The 13,586-nt window shown below is 34.7% G+C and overlaps 1 protein-coding gene across 1 annotated transcript in view; it reads right to left on the bottom strand.

The window, feature by feature from the left end:
- The window catches only part of LOC142345664 (retinoblastoma-binding protein 5 homolog), a 38,808-nt gene extending 31,371 nt beyond the window's left edge, over positions 1 to 7,437 (bottom strand). The window contains exon 1 of the mRNA XM_075397868.1: positions 7,410 to 7,437. The gene's annotated coding sequence lies outside the window, so the exon portion shown is untranslated. The remainder of the gene's footprint in view (positions 1 to 7,409) is intronic.
- Positions 7,438 to 13,586: the final 6,149 nt, after the last annotated feature.

The following is a 13,586-nucleotide window of genomic DNA, read 5'->3' as shown; positions in this document are numbered from 1 at the left end:
TCTCTTGTCTTCAGATGAAAACCAATAACATTAACATGGCCTCAAGATTGCCGAAATGGCTGCGAAAGGAAGTTACAAGATAAAGAAAATAGTTATCAACAGATACAGAATAGAATTGATGCAGTTTCAAACCTTTTTAAAGACCAACACAATTTCAAACTAAAACATTCTGAAATTAAATCGGTTATTGTATTTTGCTCGCCAAGCTTCATTATTAAAATCGATAATTAAAAAGGAGTCATAAATGGACCTTTAAAGGGGTTAGAGTGATCTCAAGTGACCTTAGAAAAATAAGAAGTCATTTAGAGAGTCAGATAAGTCAGTAATGATAGAAAATTTATCATGCAATTCAGCTTAAAACACATCACCAATTAGTTTAGGAAATCACGTCACGCATATGAAAGTAGCAAAAGAGCAGTGAAATAGCGGCATGAAACGACCGAAAAATTGCTCTTCTAAGGTTATTGGCGTGAAAAAATGTTAAACGAAAAAGAGCGTCTGAAGATGAAACAAAAGCAAAAACCAAGATGACCTCACTATAGCTATGCTCAGCTTACAGCTTCGCAGCTATAATAAAAATGTAATATTTTTCATTCAATCGCACAAAATTTGTTTGAAAATGCGGGGAAAAAGTAAACAAAATAGGGAAAAATCACACAATGATCACAAAATTTTGTACCTCAATAACTCTCCAAAAAATACGAAATTAAAAACCTCTCTGATAAAATATTCCACGCTCGATGGGCTTTCTGACAATACTATTTAACGTCATATACCGACCGGCTAAAATTGACTGAACGAAAAAACCAATTTGGAACAATTAAATACCTATATATGTAGGGTCTTGTTTTGTAATTTGTGCTGCCGCGTTACTGCTGCTGCTGTTAGGCAGTAAATATTGCTGATCTTTTGACCTCAGAGGAAATGAGATCAGAGGGGTTCGGAAGCGCTGAATGATTACCTAAACATCACAACTACCATCAAATAAACGTATTTTCTCAACTGGCATTAAAAACGTAGTAATTGTTTGGTTCTCTAATAGCCCATTAAGTTAATTTTAATGGAAATTTGTAAGTCTACGGTAAGTTTTATTAGATATTTGAACTATTTCGTTCCCAAGTTTGACCAGATAACACTTCCTTAGACTGCTTCGTCTGTTTATATTATCCCGTGATAAAACCCATTTGCCAATTCAATGGTTTTTTCTCCGACAGATCACTCTTTTTTTCAAAGCAATTGCACTGGGGATCGTTGGAAGAACATGAATGAAATACAAAAACTTAAATAAATCATTCTCCATATAAATTAGAATGTTCTAACCTGGTACTTTACGATGAGGTTGAGGAATCTATGAGACAGTGCTAAGGAGGGAGCCATTACAGATTGCTAGGAGTACGCTACAGAACCATAAGTTTCTATCTGAAATTAGATGTCTTGTAATTCCGCTGTCAGAAATGATAATTCATAGCATAGATTACGTAATGAGTAAATCTTGCAAACAAAATTTTTGAGCACCACTCCATGGAAATGACAACAAACTTATCACAAGCCAAATATCTGGATAAGCCAAGAAATAAGACGGTTCTTAATCTATACAGAAAAACATTCCCCGAGTTGAAGTTTTTGAATTGAAAAAACTAAAGGCTCAACTATCGAACTCATTAAAAAAGTATTCCCTGGCTGTCAATAAAGAATGAGCCTAAGATACGGAAGAACCAACAAAAAATCTACAAAGAAAAACAGCTTAGAGATTACCAGAAATAGTTGCAATAGCTTTATAGTCCTGCAGTCCAAAACTACCATTGAAAAGATTCAGATCAAACTTTGAAAAAGTTTTCATAAAAATTGCTCTGATTTTTGTAATTGATTCTTATTTACTATTAAATCGCCCTCAAATACCCTTTAATTAGTTTACGATATTCTTAACGCCTCAAATTAAAGTAACCAAAAATCAAAGTCATTTTTGAGACCGTAAGTAACGTTTGACAAATAAACTTTACACAAAGAGTGAAGATGACGTCATTAGCACAAGAGCACAAACCAAAATAGTGAACAGAGCACAGCTTTAATGATCAACAGACCACAATCCCAAAGAGAAGACTCAAAAAAAAATCAAAACTTACTTTATTTTTCATAAAACTTGTTTTGTTATGGTCATTAAATCCTATCAGCAAAATACGTAAACTATTACATTAAGTGACTGTAAACAGTAATCATTAACTTTGTTGAAAAGAAATGAGAGACTAAGTAAGGGACAGATATGAAATTTGGCAAAAAATCAAATTTGAATTAAAACTTGAGCAAAAAAGAGCAAACTTTGTCAATAAATCACGTGAGTAATATTAGACTACAAAAACCATCCCTTATGAGAAGCATATATAAATCGAGTAAGAAAACAAACAGACGAGGCAGCAATGAAAAATTCACTAATTTTCCAAAACGAAATAAAAACCATACGTTACAAGCAGTAATCATTAATTTCGTTCAAACTCGTCTCAAAAGAAAGTTAATGCGACCAGTCAAAATTGAGGATAAGAGTCGAGAAACCAAATGGATTAAGAAACACGGGCAGAAATCAAGAAGTAACGGCTATTTGTAAAGTACAATGTTCTCACAATATGTTAAAACCATTAGCCAAAACCTAAAACCTTAAAATAGCTTCAATTTTGATTAGCGGCAAAGTCGACGAAACCTGTCATTACTAAAACTTTTTTTAAAAAAATTGACTTCTCGCATTCTAAAACGTCAGATATAAATTAAAACCATTAAATATCGTATATTATTACATATCAGGGTTCTAATAAGACCAGTTATTAATAAGACAACGCGGTAGGACAACAAAAAAGAACTCAAAAAGCGAAAAGCTCAAAAATTATCTACCTTTTCTAATTAGAATTTTCATGCTGAAATTTTCATGAAATTAATTGTAAGAAAATAGAGGAAAGCTATCACTCGCAGCTTTCTTTTTTTCAAATATTAACAAGAGAGAGAGAGAGAGAGAGAGAGAGAGAGAGAGAGAGAGAGTTAATTTATCCTCGCTTGTATAGTATAAATACAGAACAGCATAGATTTAATAGAAAAAAAAACAACGAAGTTTACAATAGAATAGCAAAGTACAGCAGAACGATCAGCATAGTATTATTTATCTTCAAGCAAGGAAAGGACACGCAACGAGGCCGTTTGACCTACTTCACAGCGTGCCCAGATGTATACAACATAGATGATAAACTTATTAATATTTTTCAAATTTTTTTTTCTTTCTTTTTCATTTCTTAACAATGATTCAAAAACATAACACAGAACTTAAAAGGTAACTTTGAACAATTCACTACTGGATGCCCTCTTCTATGGCATATTTTTGCATGCACAAGCGAACTTCCAGACTTCGCCAACTTTGAAAAAAAGAAGAGAAAAATAAGTTCTTTATATAAAAAGACTCGAATTGAAGAAACATTGTTAAAAACTATCTTAAGAATTTAGAAAAATCAAATTTTGACAGCAAAAAACGAATCGCGGTGCCTTCTACGAAGGCACCGCCACAATTTTTGCGTAGATTTTCGTTATTTTGTAAAGAAAGCATCTAGAATTACAGGGTTCTGGAAATTTAGCAGAAAAACACTTTTCGAATGAGTTCCTCATTTCCAAGAATATAAGATTCTTTTAAATTATGATAGGTCATTGATATTTGGCTATAGGTTGAGCTCCCGATAGAGTCAGGCAAGAGTCCTTGAATTTTCAAAACATTGAATAATGTTGAAGCCCGACGACTTATCGAATTTTGCTCCAATTTAGATCTGCATAACGGCACTTTTAGTAACATGTGTTTTGCTCGTCTTGTCGTTAAAAAATGTCTTTCAAACTGAAACATACTGTTTAGATAGTCTTCGGCATGGAAACTGTTAATCGATTTTAAAACAAACTTAAGCAGCTCATATACATGTAATTCAAAAACTGTTAGAATTTTGTTTGCACAGAATAGATCTTCGCTTTGATCGAACCGACTCTTAAAGTAAATTAATTTAAGAATTTTCTTCTGTAGCAGATGGATTGGAGCTAAAGACGTGAAGCTAGAGCATCCATACACCAAAATTCCATATTGTATGATAGGACATATGATACTCTTGTAATATTCTATTAACTGGTACCTTGGAGCGAAGTGTCTTAATTTTGATATTATACCACATTGCCTACTAAGTCTTCCTATGACAAGATCTATATGAGAGCTAAACAACAACTTTGAATCAACTATTATGCCTAAATATTTACATGATGGTTCCAATTTAATTTCTTCTGATGTGATGTGGAATCGCTCACTGGAAGCACTTGTTTTTAAATTTAATTGAGCCGTTTTTAGCATATTGAGCTTAAGTTTATTTGCATTTAACCAAGCGGCTACACTATCTAAGTCATCTTGGATAGCTATTCTTGAGCAACCTAAACTGCAAAGGTTGGTGTCGTCAGCAAAAAGATGGACACTAAGTTGATTACACACTCTTGGTAAATCGTTTATATAAATTAAAAACAACAGTGGTCCAAGTATGGAGCCCTGAGGGACACCACAAGTTATATTTAACGAAGTTGATGTCACACCGGCCACGAAAACTCTCTGAGTTCTATTAGATAAATAGCTTTTACACCATTCTAGGCACTTATGACGAATACCATAACTTTCGAGCTTACGGAGCAATATTTGATGATCTAGTGTATCAAATGCCTTCTGTAGATCCAGAAAAAAGTTGACAACTTTGAATTGGCTTACTCTTATTCTTTCAGTTAACTCTGTCAATGCATCTATGGTGGAATGCTTTTTGCGAAAACCAAATTGCTTGCGATAGAGAAGATTAAAATGTTCCAGGTATTCGTAAATTCTAGAGAACATTGCCCGCTCGTATATTTTACTCCAAACATTTAACAGAGAAATTGGCCTATAATTGTTCTCTTCTAGTCTTGATCCCTCTTTATGCAATGGAATGACTTTTGCTTTTTTGAGCTCAGTGGGAAAAACTCCTTCACGAAATGATTGATTAATTAACGATGTGAGGTATTTCGTGACAACAGATTTTGTTGTCTTCACTACAATATTACTAATCTCATCTTCACCGGATGAAGATTTGTCCGGAAGTGAATCAATAATTTCACTTATTTCAGTATCAGAAACTGGATATACTCTCAATGTCATATTAACATCAGTCAGGGGTGTGACTGCCTCGGAAGGAATACTGCGCTGAATATTTTTGCCAATACTAGCAAAAAACTCATTAAATTTCTCAGCTACTTGAAAATTAGATGAGTTAGGTGCAGTATCCGACATGCACGAGGAAAGCTTTGGAACTGCATTATTTACCAAATGTTTTCCTGACAGCTCATTTAAAAGTTTAAATGTTTGTCTTGAGTCTCCGATACATTTTTCGAACATATTTCGATAATAAACCTTTTTCGCCGTTTTAATACTTTTTTCTAATTGAAGTCTAATATCTGTAAACTTCTTGCTCAGAGAGCCATTTGACTTGTCTGCTTTCCATTTCCTGTGAATAAGATTCCGCTGCGTACGCATATTTTTTATTTTGTTGTCGAACCATTTAGGTGTAGAATTTCGATTGTGCGGGGTGATACGTTTTAGTGGAGCGTACTGCTCAGTAACGGTTAGAAAAATGTGATGAAAGGCACTAAAGCATGAATTTGCACAACCACTGTGTGCTGAAAAAACATTACAAAGTTCGTGACTCAAGGCAGATAAGTATTTTTCAACAATACTGCAGTTACGAAGAAATGATGTATCCCTTACAATTTTGCTTTCCAGGTCATTTGCTTTCACTGTCCACTTCAACGTAACAGGAAAATGGTCTGAAAAGCTTTGATTTTCAAGTATGTGAACATCCCCTATCAAATTTTGAAAAATGAAGTGGTCTAAGCAAGTTGCTGATTTTTCTGTAACACGGGTGGGTTTATTGGGTGTTATAAAAAACCATTTGAATGAATGGCGTTTTTATATTTTTTCGTGAGCAAATTTTGTTTCGTCGTATCAATGTTAATATCCCCACATATTACAGTTGGCAAGCATTTGGAATTTAAATTTCCCAAAACTTCTTCTACTAAGTCCACAAAATCAAGTTTATTTGCCCTTGGTTTGTTGTATATTACCACTAGCCGGAACTCGTAACCTTGTTTTTCTATGGTCGCAAATAAAGACTCCTCGATCACGCAATCCAGTTCTTTTTGAATAGAGCAGTTAGCTGTTAGTTGAATCATAATGCCACCGCCTTTTGAGTCACGAACTTTTGAAGCTACATTTTGGTAACCAGTTACCAGTAGTGATTTTGGGTCGTCGTTTTTAGATAGCCAAGTTTCAGTCAAGCAAAGAATATCAGGTGGAGACTCAAGACTATGTACAAGTGCTTCCAGGTCCTCTATATGTCTTTTTAAGGAGCGAACGTTTAAATTTAGAATAGTAAGTGAACAAGAATTTGAAGTTTTAGATTTAGGTGAAGTCACTGCACGAGGAGGTGGGAAAAATATTGCTATGGGATGGTTGGAAACATTTAACAAAGTCTGAAAAATTATAATTCAGGTTACTGGCTGCTTCAAGCAGATCAAACACTCTGTACACTCTTTTGTTTTCTTTCCATAGGTAAAAAATCGTGCCCTCCCTTGTCCAGGCTGATTCAACCCTAGGATCTCTTTTCATCATTGCCAGAAACTTTGCTCTAGCAGGTGATATGTCTTCGAAGATTTTTACATTACTTCCAACTTCCGACAACTTCTTTTTGTTTCGGAGTATCTGCGTTTTCACCAACCGTCTAGCAAAACGGGCAATAATAACGCGTTCACCCGCTTTCCTGCCTGGGAGTCTATGTGCCGTTGAGATGTCCCTTTCGTCGACTTCCACTCCTATTGATGTTGCAACTTCAATAACTTTTTTGATGGTCACGGAATCTTTCTCTGGTACGTTTCGATTACCAGTATGATCTGAGTCTTCCTGAACGCCACTAATACGGATGTTTTCCCTTCTTGTATAATTTTCAACAGTTTCGGCTTGGGACATTGCTGCTACATTGCAGCGTTCTTCTTGATAGTAAAGGTCGTCCTCAATATGCTTGATAATTTCGGCTTTCATTTCCTCTTTGACCTGTTCTACTGCTTGCTTCACTGCACTTGGAATAGTTACTTGAATTTCCGTTCGAACTTGAGTGATAATTTGACTAATACAAGCAGGAATGATGCTGCTGATACGGCTTTCGAGCATTTTGTCAATTTTAGATAAAAACAAATCTTCATCGAAGGTATCTGAACTTGGACTTGAATCGGGTTTGGCCCGCTTCGCGTCCTGTTTGTTCAGAATAGGGGTTTGATCTAGAAATCTCAAGTTGGGAAGATCATTTGCCTCTGTCTCATTTGACATCTCTGAAACTATTTAATAAGTTTATCACAACAATTAGGCTAACAAAAAATACCAGTGCCAAGGGATGGAAGTAAAAGATAACCAATAACGTCAGAAGAACTGCTCTCGAACGACTAGTGGGAGCTCGTCTGTTGCAGACTGTTTTGCTTCAGTCGGAGTTGGGGGGGGGGGTGATTACCTAGATGAAGGTGACTAAGAAGTTCACTACGGTACTTCTAACCCTAGACGAACTGGGACGGTTATCTGCTAAGATCTTGCAAGATTCTTGCGAAAAACGGTTATCTGGTAAGATCTTGTAGGAGTCTTGCAAATAACGGTTATCTGCTAAGACGCAAGATTGCAACGGTTATCTTGTAAGACACTTACAAGACCCTTACCAGATAAGCGTTTCATCTTTTTTGGTTAAAGCATCCAAAAAAGTCTGTGTTTTCCACCTTAGACACAAATGGGTGACTTCAAATTAAAAGATATATACTGAGCTTTTGTTGTGGTAGTACAAATAGGATTTCCAGTTGTATTTCAACCAACCATACAAAGAATTTTTATTTTGCCAGCTAGACAGCCTGTAAACACAAAAACCAACATTGTTGCTCACCGTAGAGACTATTTTTCTTAATATGCTTACCAGACAAACAGATGTGACATCATCACAATCCGCACAAAAAAGCTGCAGATTTTTGCTTTTTGGGGTAATGTGGATCAATTCCATCTGGTGCCATCAAAAATGTTAGTTGATGTAAGAATTTCAACTCATCACAAACTAAATTTCTGAAAAAAAAATTCCATGCCGATTTGTGGGGCGTCAATGTACACAATGATGCACACATACTGCGGAACTGTGTCGATCAAAAGCAATATTTTGTACAAAGCATTTTTTGATCTGTTCAATACTACTGACAATCAAGTTTTACCAACTGATTGAACTTTCTAAGCGTCAATTAACTTGTCCTTTGTTAATTTGTCGTCATGAATCATTTATCGAGTCGATCTTTTTGCTTTGTATCATTTGTTATCCTCTAAAAAAGCAAAAAAACTGCAGCTTTTCACAAAAAGTCAATTGAATAACTAAATTCATCACAGATGTTTTATCAATGCTTTATGATGGTTTTTAAAATAGATTACAGTAAAAAACCTTGTTTACCGGGCAACCGAGACACAAATGGGTGACTTCAAAACAAAATGTATATACCGACTTTTTGTTGTGGTAGTACAAATAGGATTTCCAGTTGTATTTCAACCAACCCTACAAAGAATTTTTATTTTGCCAGCTAGACAGCCTGTAAACACAAAAACCAACATTGTTGCTCACCGTAGAGACTATTTTTCTTAATATGCTTACCAGACAAACAGATGTGACATCATCACAATCCGCACAAAAAAGCTGCAGATTTTTGCTTTTTGGGGTAATGTGGATCAATTCCATCTGGTGCCATCAAAAATGTTAGTTGATGTAAGAATTGCAACTCATCGCAAACTAAATTTCTGGAAAAAAAAATTCCATGCCAATTTGTGGGGCGTCAATGTACACAATGATGCACACATACTGCGGAACTGTGTCGATCAAAAGAAATATTTTGTACAAAGCATTTTTTGATCTGTTCAATACTACTGACAATCAAGTTTTACCAACTGATTGAACTTTCTAAGCGTCAATTAACTTGTCCTTTGGTAATTTGTTGTCACGAATCATTTATCGAGTCGATCTTTTTGCTTTGTATCATTTGTTATCCTCTAAAAAAGCAAAAAAAACTGCAGCTTTTCACAAAAAGTCAATTGAATAACTAAATTTATCACAGATGTGTTAACAATGCTTTATAACGGTTTCAAATATAGATTACCGTAGTAAACAATGTTTGCCATGCAACCGAGACACAAATGGGCGACTTCAAATTAAAAGATATATACTGAGCTTTTGTTGTGGTAGTACAAATAGGATTTCCAGTTGTATTTCAACCAACCATACAAAGAATTTTTATTTTGCCAGCTAGACAGCCTGTAAACACAAAAACCAACATTGTTGCTCACCGTAGAGACTATTTTTCTTCATATGCTTACCAGACAAACAGATGTGACATCATCACAATCCGCACAAAAAAGCTGCAGATTTTTGCTTTTTGGGGTAATGTGGATCAATTCCATCTGGTGCCATCAAAAATGTTAGTTGATGTAAGAATTTCAACTCATCACAAACTAAATTTCTGAAAAAAAAACTCCATGCCAATTTGTGGGGCGTCAATGTACACAATGATGCACACATACTGCGGAACTGTGTCGATCAAAAGAAATATTTTGTACAAAGCATTTTTTGATCTGTTCAATACTACTGACAATCAAGTTTTACCAACTGATTGAACTTTCTAAGCGTCAATTAATTTGTCCTTTGTTAATTTGTCGTCATGAATCATTTATCGAGTCGATCTTTTTGCTTTGTATCATTTGTTATCCTCTAAAAAAGCAAAAAAACTGCAGCTTTTCACAAAAAGTCAATTGAATAGCTCAATTGATCACAGATGTGTTAACAATGCTTTATAACGGTTTCAATTATAGATTACCGTAGTAAACAATGTTTGCCGTGCACCCGAGACACAAATGGGCGACTTCAAATTAAAAGATATATACTGAGCTTTTCTCGTGGTAGTACAAATAGGATTTCCAGTTGTATTTCAACCAACCATACAAAGAATTTATATTTTGCTACCTAGACAGCCATATAACACAAAAACCAACATTTTTGATCAACGTAAAGACTATTTTTCCTAATATACTTACCTACAAATAGATATGACGTCATGACTTTCCGCACAAGAAAGCTGCAGATTTTTGCATTTGGGGGTAATGTGGATCAATTCCACCTGGTGTCATCAAAAATGTAAATTGGAGCAGGAACTTGTACTCATCGCAAACTAGGTATCTGACAAAAGTTTTTCATGCCATTTTGTGTGGCGTCAAGATGCAAAACGATACACATATACTGCGGAACTGTGTTGATCAAAAGAAAAATTATGTACAAAGCATCATTTGATCTGTTCAATACTACTGACAATCAAATTTTACCAACTGATTGAACTGTCTAACCGTCAATTAACTTGTCTTTTGGTAATGTGTTGTCATGAATCATTTATCGAGTCGATCTTTTTGCTTTGTATCATTTGTTATCCTCTAGAAAAGCACAAAAACTGCAGCTTTTCACAAAAAGTCAATTGAATAGCTAAATTCATCACAGATGTGTTAACAATGCTTTATAACGGTTTCAAATATAGATTACCGTAGTAAACAATGTTTGCCGTGCACCCGAGACACAAATGGGCGACTTCAAATTAAAAGATATATACTGAGCTTTTGTCGTGGTAGTACAAATAGGATTTCCAGTTGTATTTCAACCAACCATACAAAGAATTTATATTTTGCTACCTAGACAGCCATATAACACAAAAACCAACATTTTTGATCAACGTAAAGACTATTTTTCCTAATATACTTACCTACAAATAGATATGACGTCATGACTTTCCGCACAAGAAAGCTGCAGATTTTTGCTTTTGGGGGTAATGTGGATCAATTCCACCTGGTGTCATCAAAAATGTAAATTGGAGCAGGAACTTGTACTCATCGCAAACTAGGTATCTGACAAAAGTTTTTCATGCCATTTTGTGTGGCGTCAAGATGCAAAACGATACACATATACTGCGGAACTGTGTTGATCAAAAGAAAAATTATGTACAAAGCATCATTTGATCTGTTCAATACTACTGACAATCAAATTTTACCAACTGATTGAACTGTCTAACCGTCAATTAACTTGTCTTTTGGTAATGTGTTGTCATGAATCATTTATCGAGTCGATCTTTTTGCTTTGTATCATTTGTTATCCTCTAGAAAAGCACAAAAACTGCAGCTTTTCTCAAAAAGTCAATTGAATAGCAAAATTCATCAAAGATGTTTTATCAATGCTTTATGATGGTTTTTAAAATAGATTACAGTAAAAACAATGTTTACCGGGCACCCGGGACAAAAATGGGTGACTTCAAATCATAAGGTATATACCGACTTTTTGTTGTGGTAGTACAAATAGGATTTCCAGTTGTATTTCAACCAACCATACAAGGAATTTTTATTTTGCCAGCTAGACAGCCTGTAAACACAAAAACCAACATTGTTGCTCACCGTAGAGACTATTTTTCTTAATATGCTTACCAGACAAACTGATGTGACATCATCACAATCCGCACAAAAAAGCTGCAGATTTTTGCTTTTTGGGGTAATGTGGATCAATTCCATCTGGTGCCATCAAAAATGTTAGTTGATGTAAGAATTTCAACTCATCACAAACTAAATTTCTGAAAAAAAAATTCCATGCCAATTTGTGGGGCGTCAATGTACACAATGATGCACACATACTGCGGAACTGTGTCGATCAAAAAAAATATTTTGTACAAAGCATTTTTTGATCTGTTCAATACTACTGACAATCAAGTTTTACCAACTGATTGAATTTTCTAAGCGTCAATTAATTTGTCCTTTGTTAATTTGTCGTCATGAATCATTTATCGAGTCGATCTTTTTGCTTTGTATCATTTGTTATCCTCTAAAAAAGCAAAAAAACTGCAGCTTTTCACAAAAAAGTCAATTGAATAGCTAAATTCATCACAGATGTGTTAACAATATTTTATAACGGTTTCAAATATAGATTACCGTAGTAAACAATGTTTGCCGTGCACCCGAGACACAAATGGGCGACTTCAAATTAAAAGATATATACTGAGCTTTTGTCGTGGTAGTACAAATAGGATTTCCAGTTGTATTTCAACCAACCATACAAAGAATTTATATTTTGCTACCTAGACAGCCATATAACACAAAAACCAACATTTTTGATCAACGTAAAGACTATTTTTCCTAATATACTTACCTACAAATAGATATGACGTCATGACTTTCCGCACAAGAAAGCTGCAGATTTTTGCTTTTGGGGGTAATGTGGATCAATTCCACCTGGTGTCATCAAAAATGTAAATTGGAGCAGGAACTTGTACTCATCGCAAACTAGGTATCTGACAAAAGTTTTTCATGCCATTTTGTGTGGCGTCAAGATGCAAAACGATACACATATACTGCGGAACTGTGTTGATCAAAAGAAAAATTATGTACAAAGCATCATTTGATCTGTTCAATACTACTGACAATCAAGTTTTACCAACTGATTGAACTGTCTAACCGTCAATTAACTTGTCTTTTGGTAATGTGTTGTCATGAATCATTTATCGAGTCGATCTTTTTGCTTTGTATCATTTGTTATCCTCTAGAAAAGCACAAAAACTGCAGCTTTTCTCAAAAAGTCAATTGAATAGCAAAATTCATCAAAGATGTTTTATCAATGCTTTATGATGGTTTTTAAAATAGATTACAGTAAAAACAATGTTTACCGGGCACCCGGGACAAAAATGGGTGACTTCAAATCATAAGGTATATACCGACTTTTTGTTGTGGTAGTACAAATAGGATTTCCAGTTGTATTTCAACCAACCATACAAGGCATTTTTATTTTGCTATCTAGACAGCCTGTAAACACCAAAACCAACAATTTTGGTCACCGTGAAGACTATTTTTTTAATATACACACCAAATAAACAGATATGAATTCATGACTTTCCGCACAAGAAAGCTGCAGATTTTGTCTTTTGGGGGTAATGTGGATCAATTCCATCTGGTGCCATCAAAAATGTTAGTTGAAGTAAGAGTTTGTACCCGTCGCAAACTAGCTTTTTATCACAGTTTTCCATGCCAATTTGTCGGGCGCCAAGATACACAAATATACACACATAATGCGGAACTGTGTCTATCAAAAGAAATAGTTTGTACAAATTATTTTTTGATCTGTTCAATACTGCTGAGAATCAAGTTCTCCCAACTTATTGAACTTTATAACCATCAAAAATTTATTCTTGGGTAGTCTGTTGTCATGAATCAGTTATCGCGTCAATCTTTTAATTTTGTATCATTTGTTATCCTATAAAAAAGCAAAAAAACTGCAGCTTTTCACAAAAAGTCAATTGAATAGCTAAATTCATCACAGATGTGTTAACAAAGCTTTATAACGGTTTCAAATATAGATTACCGTAGTAAGCAATGGTTGCCGTGCACCCGAGACACAAATGGGCGACTTCAAATTAAAAGATATATACTGACC

This window comes from Convolutriloba macropyga, chromosome 9, assembly GCF_964194025.1.
Source record: "Convolutriloba macropyga chromosome 9, txConMacr16.3, whole genome shotgun sequence".
NCBI lineage: Eukaryota > Metazoa > Xenacoelomorpha > Acoela > Convolutidae > Convolutriloba > Convolutriloba macropyga.
This window is presented reverse-complemented; position numbering and strand designations above follow the sequence as displayed.